Raw genomic sequence first — 12,398 nt, 5'->3', positions numbered from 1 at the left:
TTATTAATATCATTCATTAACTTCATGTCTATGCCTTACTATGTGTTTTATTCTGTATTATTTGTCTTTGTTCATTTACATTTTGTGTTATAATTATGTGTATGAAGTGGAAACAATATGTTTAAGACCAAATAAACCATATTTCTGTTCTGTTATGTTCTTGTTTTGTGTGTGTGTTTTTTTAAGTCGACTCGCTACATCTTCATTATTATTTATTTCGTAAAACAATGTATGCTACAAAAACCAATTTACGAAAACATGGAAGATTCAAGTTCAGTTCGTTGAAATTTTGCCAAGAGCTATTTCGATTACGTATAAGTAATATAATAGTGATTTGGAAATCTGCCATTCTATTAATAATGCTAAAAGTGCCAACTTAAATGGGCACAATATAGGTTAATACAAACATTTGAGTTAAGTTATAAAAATATAAAAAACATATGATTTGTGTATCGATAACAAATATTAGCCTTAATAAAGAGATTTTTTTTTAATTAATAGCGCAGTGAACACACATTTTCAAGTAAAAATATCGGTAATATATATTTTTTATCTGTACATAAATTAAATGATTTTTTTTATTTTGATCATTTATGTCAAATTAGTAAACATAATAATTAAAGTAAAAAATAGTTTTGCATCAACCTTAATAAATCCCCTTTAATCTGTCTCAAATGGACTTCAATGGTAGAAATACTGAAATGATTAAACTCTTACATACACTTCAACTTATCAATAGAAGTGCAAATATAGAGTGGAAAAAACTGCTTCTTTAATGGGACATTTGAAATTAATTATTAATTGTGATTTTACTTATGGTTAATAATTATTCCTGTTTCGCAATATATTAACTTTTAGTATACGATCAGCGTCTGGACACGAGCGTGCATATTGTCAAGTTATCAGCATTACATTTTATACTTCACCCTTAGATTTTAGTTGGTGTTCGGTGTGTTTGCGGACACTTATCATTGCAAATCTTTGCTTGTTTACAATGAAACCCGTGAGAGATAGAGGAAAGAGGAAGTTTGTGTTATATTGATGTTTTTTAAATAAATGTCTACCAGTTTCAACAAAGACTGCTTTGAACCAGAGTAATACTGGTTCTGCTAAATATAACTAAAATCTAATATATTTTTAAATGTTCATGGCATATGCAATGGCACACCATATCGCCCAATTCTTAGCGGCGGTACCTTTGACAGTAATCGTTAAACGCATCGAAAAGATGAGATTTTCCGTGACGACGAAAAGCAATCGGGACGTTTTCATGACCATTAGCAGTGTAATATTTTACTATCGTTGTTCATGTTTAAGTTTTTTTGCCGCAAAGCCAATTAACTTTGAACAATCGTGGTGGCCACGATCGTCCTCGGGTCACAGAACGTTATTGAAACGTATCTAGTCGTTGGCACATACGTGACGGCGTCTTCGCGAATCTTGACGAATCGTGCGTACTGCTTAGGGATACAAATATTATGACTCGTTCAAAACGCCGAGGTTCGCGCTAAATCTCCTAAACAGTGAAATATTTGAATCTAGAAAAAAATATTAAATCTAGAATGCTTAGACCAAGTTGAGATTGATATCTTATATCAACACAGTGCATAGACTCTATACACTATATGGATATGCACGATACACCGTGACAGTACATACACTGGTGTTATATTCTATACCAGTATATACTGTGCACGGTATATATTCTATTCATTCTCAGAGGTGTTGAAGCAGTGCTTCAACACCCTTGTTCTCTATACAATGTATACAGCCAGAGATTTTGAAGATTTACTTCAACTCCTCTGTTATAGTCTATATACATTGTGGAAGCGTGCACTATACTCTATTCATTGTCAAGAGGTGTTGAAGCAGTGCTTCAACACCCCTGTTCTCTATACAATGTATACAGCCAGAGATTTTGAAGATTTACTTCAACTCCTCTGTTATAGTCTATATACATTGTGGAAGCGTGCACTATACTCTATTCATTGTCAAGAGGTGTTGAAGCAGTGCTTCAACACCCCTGTTCTCTATACAATGTATACAGCCAGAGATTTTGAAGATTTACTTCAACTCCTCTGTTATAGTCTATATACATTGTGGAAGCGTGCACTATACTCTATTCATTGTCAAGAGGTGTTGAAGCAGTGTTTCAACACCCCTGTTCTCTATGCAATGTATCAACCAGAGATTTTGAAACTTTACATCAATTCCTCTGTTATAGTCTATATACATTGTGGTGGCGTGCACTATACTCTATTCATTGTCAAGAGGTGTTGAAGCAGTGCTTCAACACCCCTGTTCTCTATGCAATGTATCAACCAGAGATTTTGAAACTTAACATCAATTCCTCTGTTATAGTCTATATACATTGTGGTGGCGTGCGCTATACTCTATTCATTGTCAAGAGGTGTTGAAGCAGTGCTTCAACACCCCTGTTCTCTATGCAATGTATCAACCAGAGATTTTGAAACTTTACATCAATTCCTCTGTTATAGTCTATATACATTGTGGTGGCGTGCACTATTCTCTATCTGTAAATTTGAACCTGTGTTATAGTCTATATACATTGTGGTAGCGTTGCACTATACTATACTCATTCTCAGAGGTGTTGAAGCAGTGCTTCAACACCTCTGTTCTCTATTCAATGTATACAAACGGAGATTTTTGAACAAAAAATGGAGAAAACTGCACAAAAATAATTTTGATGAATTTATGTCATATCAGGCAACATATTTAATATACTTAAATCATAGAACAATTATATGGCGCAAAAAATGATTTTTGGGGTAAAATGTTGGAAAAATTAAATGAAAATGACAATTTATGAATTTTGCCAATAACTCTGCCTTATTTTGCAATAAAAACACCAGAACTACTGCAGCTAATATATATCATTTAACATTATTACATATTATATAGAAACACAGTTTTTTTTTAAAATATGATTTTCGGGGTAAAATGTATGAAAAATTAAATGGAAATGAGAATTTCTGGAATTTGCCAATAACTTTTTCAAATATTGCAATAGAATGACCAGAATTACCGTATTTCATAAATATTACAGTTTAATATATCAAAAGTAAAGAAACTATGTAATTTTGTGAAATGTGAATTTTGGGGAAAATGTTTGAAAAATTAAATAAAAATGAGAATTTCTGAAATTGCAAATTATTAGCACAAATTTTGCAATACAATGACCAGAAATTTTACTGTATTCAATAGATACTATAAAACAGTATAACAAACCTAAAGTGTAGAAACCATGTATTGTGTGAAGTGTGATTTGGGGGGTAAAATGAAATTAAATAAAAATTGACACACAGCAGTTATCAAACAACACAAATAAACAAAAATCATTTATGTGCATTTTTCTGAAATTGTCTCCTTAATTTTTGAAGCTCTGCATCAATCCTCTGTCAAATCAATTAACCTTGTTCTCTGTATTCATTTATGATGATCCCCTTTTAGATTAATAAATCTTTTGAAATCATTGAAAATTGACCTTTTTCTCTGTCACCTGTATGTCGATGAATTTTATAATGCAGATATTTGCCAGACTCGCAAAATTCATAACAAACCAAAAGCCCAAGGCATTTTTTCAAGAATATAATGCGACAGTCACTTGGGTGTGGAGCCTTGCCCAGCAACGTCTACATTTTTAAATTGTCATAGCCTAAAATCATAGCCTAAAATTGTCATTTCCCGACATGCCAACATTTAGACATATCCAACATGATAACCCAAACTAAGGTCTCCCTAGGCTAAATACTTTTCCAGCTAGACACTAGAATTGGACCTACAATATCGAAGATGTCCATAAAACCCAATTCACATAACAGGACAGGAGACCAGGACAACCAAAAGACATGGTTGTCTATGTTATAAACAAACAAGACTATGCATTTACCATAACTGTATCTATTTTGAACATGAACAGAACATTAGTAAATTTAATCCTAAGAATCTGGCTCCAATTTCTCGAAACTTCTTAAGTCTCTTATAACAGGATTAAGCTAATCTCACTATTTTTGTTGTTCTATAAAATGTGTTATATTAACTTCTTCAAGAATTTTTAGAAATTATGTAGGAATATTCTGTATGATTATCAGAATAAACCATTTTTTATTTATCAAAATCCATTTTCAGTATGTATTTTGGCTAATTTAAATAACCGACTTAAGCCTGTTAAGCTTAAGAAGTTTCGAGAAATTGGGGCCAGATGTCAATAATCCTGTATATGTATGTATATCTATGTCCATCAATATGATAAGAAATGGAAGTTTCTTCTAAAACATACACAGAAACAGCTATTGTTCATATAAACCATAACATAAGGTGTCTTATAATTATGTCAACAAGAGCTGTCTTTGGACAGCACGCTCAATTAAATGAGGCTTTGTCTTAAAAATGAATACAATAATGATGTAATATGTGCCTGTCGAAAGCAATAAAAAGAGTCAAATTAAAAAGTTAACTAGAAATGCTGCAATGCAACAAGAACTTCAGCCTTTATTGTGAGATTCAGTTTTAAATGTATTAAAACTGAAGTTATTCAGTACCAAGCATTTTTCTATTTTTAGTTACAGTGACCATGACCCTAGGGACCCAAATCAAATATAACAAGAGTGACACTCACAAAATACGCCCATCAATAATTTCTTGGATTCTAAATTCATCCTTAATCGTACCCAAGAGACAATCAGTGTGTACTTGGCAAAGCATTTATACCGGCAAACATTCTTGGTAAAGATTTTATAGCTACAAACATTTTCAGCAAGTTTGGTGAAGGTCAGATGAGAATTGTTCAAGTTAGAGAGTAGACAAAGCTTAAATGGCAAGGGCAGTAATCCTGAAGTGCTTCGGGGCATTTGGCTGATTATCATACTTGACCGATTTATTTTACCAACAAATATTTTCAGCAAGTTTGGTGAAGATCAGATGATAACTGTTCAAATTAGACAGTGGACAAAGCAAAAATGGCAAATTTTGACCAATTCAAGGGCCATAATCCTGAAGAGCCTGGCTGGTTATAGAACTTTGCCAAGAATATATACCAACAAACATTTATAGTAGCAAGTTTGGTGAAATTCGGATAAAAACTGTTCAAGTTTGAGAGTAGACAAAGCTAAAATGGCCAATTTTGATAAAGTCAGGGGGCCATAACTCTGGAGTGCCTAAAGCGATTAGGCTTGTTATCGAACTTGACCTAGATATTTCACCTCAAACACTTTCATGAAGTTTGGTGGAAATTGGATGAGAAATGTTCAAGTTAGAGAGCGGACAAAGCTAAAATGGACAATTTTGACAAATTCAGGGGGCCATAACTCTGGAGTGCATAAAGCGATTTGGCTGGTTATTGAACTTGACCGAGATATTTCACCAACAAACACTTTCATGACGTTTGGTGGAAATTGGATGAGAAATGATCAAGTAAGAGAGCGGACAAAGCTAAAATGGCCAATTTTGACAAATTCAGGGGGCCATAACTCTGGAGTGCCTAAAGCGATTTGGCTGGTTATCGAACTTGACCTAGATATTTCACCAACAAACACTTTCATGAAGTTTGGTGGAAATTGGATGAGAAATGTTCAAGTTAGAGAGCAGACAACATTGTGGAGCCGCCCGCCCGCCGCCCGCCCGCCATGGGTGTTCCCATAATACGGCCATCGTAAGATGGGCGTATAAAAATGAATGGAAATTTTGCCTTTAGACAGTTATTAAATGGTAAATAATATTTGACAGTTATCTATGTTCATTTACATTTTAACTTTAAAAAGGTTTCCTTGACATTAAACAATCATTTGTTTTTATAAACAAAAAATTAACAAAACAATGTGGCGAACAGATCAAGAATCTAGGTTTAAGAAGTGACATTTCTAGAGGCTTACCATGTGCTCCAATATGTATGGAACTTAATAAGGTTTTATTGAATTTATACTGTCATATAGGGTAATGTGCAATATAGTTAACAGAACACTCAAAAGTACAATGATACATTTAGGTTAGAAGTTAAAATATAATTAGACAATTAGCCATAATTGACCAAGTCAGTATGGAAATTAACAACAGAACAATGTAACTAAAAAAAAAAAAATAGATTAAAAATAATAATATATGATTTGCATTCATTTAATTCAAGTTTAAAACAAACTTTTAATAATGAGCTAGCTCAATTGTTACTAAGCAATGTGCTTTATTGCTCACCTCAGAACCAGACACATTATTTGTTTCAATAATATGTTCACAAGCTTTTATTCACTAAAATATGTGCCTAATTATTAACTTTTTACATGTTATGCCTTATTTGTTGAAAAGTCTTGCTGGCTAAGTTGTGATTTATGATGAGGAAACGATACCTCTATGAATAGCAATTTTTAAGGTTTTTAATACTTGACTTAGTGACTCCTGTTTCATATTACCTACATTCATTCTTTAAGGAAAGCTTGGGAAGAGAATATGGCCTATAAAACTAGAACATAGTTTTTTTCTAAAACTTGACCAAATTTCATTCATATGAAGTGGAACTTGAGGCCACTCTAATCAAACACATTTTGACCAATAAACAAGTTTCACCTAATATTATTTAAATGTTGACGAGAATAAATACTGACAAATATCATGAAAAATTATATATATAGTTTCTGAAGCATTTACAGTTTATATTATTAGAACAAACAACCTACATGCTTTTTGTCCAACCTGAACAGTTATCAATCTCTATTAAGATTTTTTTGGTAAACATATTCTGGCCAGTATGAATAAAGACCAAAGAGACAAGAGCTGTCACAGAGACAGCGCTCTCGACTATTCCGCTGCTTTTCAGTGTAAGGATTGAAAAGTTTTGGCGAAACATGCATGGATCACTGTTACATTAGATTTCAATGCAATACATGATGTGCGGAGATATTAACATAAATGTGGTTACATGCAAAATTTTAACCAGAATTTTTATCTAACTTGATTATTCAATTAGGTTGGGTGGTTGTATAAAGTCTCAATGCAATTCATCCAGTAGTTGCTGAGATATTAACCTATGTGTGCTTACATGCAAAACCTTAACCAGAATTTCTGAGTGAAATCATAAAGGCAAGTATTTGAATTAAATGCAAACTAGAGTATCTCACTTGGTAAATTAAGTAGGTTGGATGGTTGAGTACCATTGTATCAAGTCTCAATGCAATACCTCAAGCAGTTGCTGAGATATTAACCTATGTGTGCTTGCATGCAAAACCTTAACCAGAATTTCCAAGTCAAATAATAAAGGCCTATTATTTACATTAAATGCAAACTAGAGTTATCTTACTTGTTTAAATAAGTAGGTTGGATGGTTGAGTACCATTGTATCAAGTCTCAATGCAATACCTCAAGTAGTTGCTGAGATATTAACCTATGTGTGCTTGCATGCAAAACCTTAACCAGAATTTCTAAGTCAAATATTAAAGGCCTATTATTGGCATTAAATGCAAAGTAGAGTTATCAAACTTGGTTAATTAAGTAGGTTGGATGGTTGAGTACCATTGTATAAAGTCTCAATGCAATACCTCAAGTAGTTGCTGAGATATTAACCTATGTGTGCTTGCACGCAAACCCTTAACCAAGGGGTGACGCCGACGCTTGGGTGAGTAGTATAGCTCTCCATATTCTTCGAAAAGTTGAGCTAAAAATGAGTCCCCATACTAAAGTGTTAACACTGTATGAAACTGTTAATAAAAATGAAGGACAGACTATGATCAATCACAATAGTTCAACATGAGCACTTTGTACTGTGTTGAGGTAAATGTTAATCATCCAACTTATTTAAGGGTAATCTATTTTCAAATCTATAATGTATTTGTCTGTTAAAAGTTAAAATTGGTATATCATTCCAATTTTAGTGAATCTTTATGTGACGGATGTCTTGTCCATTAAGTTGCCTTCAATGAAGATTTTGAAGTCAGATTGTCTCTTGTTGGATGTGGGGAGTTTTCTGAAAGAAAAAGGAACATTAAGCAATACATAAACACAGTTCCATTGTTGGCTTCAAATATTGAACTATTAAGGAGCTTTTCATTCATTTGTGCCATTGGCTTCAATGTTAAAATTTGATAGTTACCCCATATAAGTATTATTTGAAAGGGCTTTGCATACTGATTACTTATATGTAAAATCAATGACAAGAACATATTTTCACCTTGAAAAGTTATTGCTGGCATCCCAAAATCACATTATTGTTCATCAGATACATTAAGTTATTATCTATCTTGCAAAAGCTCTATGGTTGATTTTGAAATATGATAGTTCTTATACATATTATATCTTAATATTAAAAATTAGCCACACTTTTTGTGATATAGATTTTATATATATGCACATAAAAATATGTAACAAAAAATATACAAATAAATAAGAAATGATAAAAACACACAAATCTTAGTTTATTTTACATTGATAGATAGTTCATATAAACTTTGCTAAACACAGAAAGAAAATAATTGTTTCTATCACAGGATTTGAACCTGGACAATTAATTTTAATGTGAATGAGCATATTTGAGCATGATCACAACTGTGCATTACACCAAAGGATAACATTGAAAACTAACAAAGGGCAACTACTACAAAAAAATCTTGAGTTATGGTTTCTGTGCACTGCACTTCTGCTAAATGAGATCTATCTGTACATATTTGAAGTTTGAGATCAACACCTCAAAGACTTTTCAAGTTCTGCTGCAGACAAAAACTCAGTATGAAATATAACAAAGGGTTATTACAAAAAGAACTGTAAACAGAGTTATGGTCCCTTAACACTGCATTTCTTCTCAATAGGGATCTATCTGTATATGAAGTTTGAAGTTAATATCGGGGGGATTTATGCTCAAGATTACATTCCGTGCACACGCACACACACGTGCACAATTACACAATTACTGTATCCACTTTGCCTTTTGGCAAGGGATAATCAATAGATTAGTCCTCATCATCACGGTCTTAAACAAACATGATGAACATAATCTGGAATAAAAACTGTACCTAGATGAATTTGTAACAGGTGGCGATCATTCATCACTCTCCTGTTTCCTGTTTCTCATTGTGTCATTCCTGTATCTCATTGTGTCTTAGTTGGTTTAGTACAACTCTGGCCTGGTCCACAATTGCAACAACTGAAAAACAACTGAACAATTAGCAAAAGAGAACTTATACCTTAAATGTACATAATATATTGCTACTAAAAAATGACTCATACTGTCAAACACTTGTTTCCATAAAAAACTACAGCTATCACCTATTGTAATAAGAGGTTTCACTGAGAGTGATGTTTGCTTTTAAGCATACAGTAACCAATTAGGCAATAATTTTAAAACTGCCAAGCACAAAATAAACATAAGAAAATAATCCTTAATATACCAAAAACAGAATAGTGTTTTGTTAAATTAAAGTAAAAAATGAAAAAAAGTTATGAAGAGAAGAAAAAAATAAAAAAATATAAAGATAATAATCAAAGGTTTACAATTCTTTGACTACCATACACAATTTAATGATTCATATGCACAGCTATTTTTCTTATCACGTCCAATATGTGCATGAAGTTTGAAGTTAATACCTCAAAAACATAGAAAAGTGAAAGAAAAATAATCAAAGACCAATAACTCTAAAATACCATAAACAAAAATGTTTTTTGCACAGCACTTCTCCTCAACATATTTAATATGTGTTAGAAATCTCAGAAGCATTTGGAATTATGGATAAAAGAAGACTTGTCCAAATGAACCCTAACCATCAAGTGGTAGGAGTATAATAGCAGAGACAAATCATACATATGTCTTTATATTTAATATGTCAATGTATGTTTGAACAGAATAATTATGTTAATTCTCATTTCTTGGCTTACCTCATATTTATATTGTTATACATAGAATTAATCCAAAGAGAACTTACCATTCACTGACAAGATTTCCTCATTATACACAGGAGTACACAGGAGTATCTTCATACTTTTAGAATCACTCCATTTTTCTTCTCCATGGGAACTGCAATGCATAACACATAAGAAAGGAAATCAAACAATTGCATTTTTTAAAACAATTTGTAGAGAAAAATAAAACATGACTTCAGACACATGCAGAATTATTTGCATTTATTTTAAGCAAGTTACAAGAGTAACTGTACCCTATGCCATCTGAGTAAAATCTGCATGCAACAAACATGTGCATGCAAAATTGCATGGACTTTCATTTATTTGCTTAACAGTTTCAATTAAACCTAACAACCTGACCAAATACTTGAAATATCTTATACTTGAATACATTATGTTATACTAGGCCTAAAAAAAAATACATTTGGTTCGGGTTACCCGACCCTACCTACGGAATAGGCGCCGACCCTTCCGTTTTTATAGTCAGTTTGAAAAAAATAATGAAAAACTAAAAAAAAAAAAAAAAAAAAAAAAAAAAAATCCGTTTTTTTTTAATTGCTTTTCAATATTTAGTTTAAACCTTAAACGCTTATACAGAAGATAGCTTTAACACCATTCTCCAATGATATTCTTATATAAAGCCTAATAAAAAAAAAAAAAAAAAAAAAAAAAGCCTACCTACCCTACCTTTTTTTGAAAAGGATGTAACCCTAACCAAACAATTTATTTTTTTAGGCCCTAGTAAATGACATTGAGTACATGTAAATATGTGTTAAAAATCTACCTTTCAAATCCAATGCTTTCTTTGCATCAAAACGTTTGTCTGTTTGCCCTTAAATTGGTCCCTCAAAAGTATCTGGTCTGAAATAAATATAAAATTCACCTACTTTTAAGCTTAAATTAGCTATAATACTAACTTGGCTGATCTTAGGAAAAATGAGTCTTAAAGCTGCACTCTCACAGATTGACTGTTTTAACATTATTATTATCTCAGAGAATCAATGCCTTTAATTGCTGACAATAAAACAGATGTCATGTATTGAGAAATCTGCTTAATATTTCATTTTTCTGAAAGTGTTCAAATTTAAGTCACAAAACAACAATTATGAACGTACATATGAAAAACAGCTATCTGATATTTTTTCAGCAGTTTTAAATCATAGTTCGCGGACATAATTTATGCACTAACATTGCATGATTCATTCCATGATGAAAAAAAGTTGTCAGAGTGGTAAATCTGTGAAAATGCAGCTTTAATAACAATCCCCAACAGTTCCTCCAAAAGACTTGTTTAAAAGGGGCAGTAATCTGTTTAATGAAATAGCGGAAAAAAAGAAAATTGACGAAAACTGACATAAACTTGGTATCTATGTGTACAATGCATTAAAACTTACAAACTGAAGTACCACATAATTTACAATAAAAAAAATTCGCCAATATATTACAAGTTAGGTATAAAGATTAAATATTCCAATTGTTTAGGATAAGCCTTCATAGCACAGTGGATACAACACTGGACTGCAATTTTGGCGACACCGGTTCCAACCCATTCTCTGACTTGATATTTTTTTTTACATTTTGGTAAAAAAAAATTACCATTATGATATCAAAGATCAAAAGATTTTTTTAATAATTGTCTTGAGATTCTTTACAGAATATTTTTTTTTTTTTTGGGGGGGGGGGTCCCACCCCCTTTCTGGATCCGCTAGTGTGGGTTACTCCCGTAAAATGAACTGAATTTAATTTGGTGCAAAGCTCTAATAAAAATTTGTGTATTCAATTAAATTCATAAAACTAATTAATGTAAACAAACCATTTGCAACTATCCCTGAATAACTTTTAAATGATAGTGATTATTTTCATTTGCATGATAATTAAGAAAATATAAAATAAAACTTGAGTGTCCTGTATGGTATCCCGATATAGTCAATACTTACAACTTACATGTGCAGGAATCAGGAAGGAGTTCCATTCTACCAACTTAATACCATTCTTATTTGTCGTCTTCTTAACCGGATGCTTGAATTTTTGTAAACAAACCCAATGAACCCTGCATCGTTCCACTAGACTTTCTCGCTTAATATTTACGCTCGGTTGTGCCTGTATCGAAGAAAATGAAGACCAGTCCAAAACATTGCGTCATTTAGTATTTAGCACGCGCTAGAGTGATTCAAAACATCGAATTTGACCGACACTGAACAGACGTAAATGGCTATTTTCTTTGAAAATATAACACCTTCTAGTTCAAAAGGTAATTGAATTTATGTAGATACGTAAACAATTGACAGTTTAACGAGTATATTTTATTGATATAACGAAGTACTCCTTAAAGCTGCACTCTCACATATCAGATCGCAGATTTACATATTCCGTTAAAAAAATTGTTTTATGGCTAAAAGTGCTACTAACAGTTGGAAGAAAAATGCATAAAACATAATTTTCTTAAAGCTGCACTCTCACAGATTGAACATTTTGGCAACTTTTTTATGTTTTGTCTTGGAATG

General features: G+C 32.1%; 1 long non-coding RNA gene across 2 annotated transcripts; it reads right to left on the bottom strand.

Annotated features, from left to right (window-relative positions):
- Positions 1-7,257: 7,257 nt before the first annotated feature.
- On the bottom strand, positions 7,258-12,077 carry LOC128234960 (uncharacterized). Of its 2 annotated transcripts, none has more exons than XR_008261083.1 (5): positions 11,832-12,077; positions 10,679-10,755; positions 9,918-10,009; positions 9,012-9,142; positions 7,258-7,969 (listed from the first exon to the last, which is right to left on the bottom strand). It is a non-coding gene; the product is annotated as an uncharacterized LOC128234960 (long non-coding RNA). The 2 variants fall into 2 exon arrangements; XR_008261084.1 differs by having other exon boundaries at positions 11,839-12,077.
- Between the last annotated feature and the right edge of the window lie 321 nt (positions 12,078-12,398).

The sequence above is a fragment of the Mya arenaria genome, chromosome 5, assembly GCF_026914265.1.
Source record: "Mya arenaria isolate MELC-2E11 chromosome 5, ASM2691426v1".
Lineage (NCBI taxonomy): Eukaryota > Metazoa > Mollusca > Bivalvia > Myida > Myidae > Mya > Mya arenaria.
The sequence above is the reverse complement of the archived record's forward strand: the minus strand, read 5'-3'. Positions and strand labels throughout refer to the sequence as shown.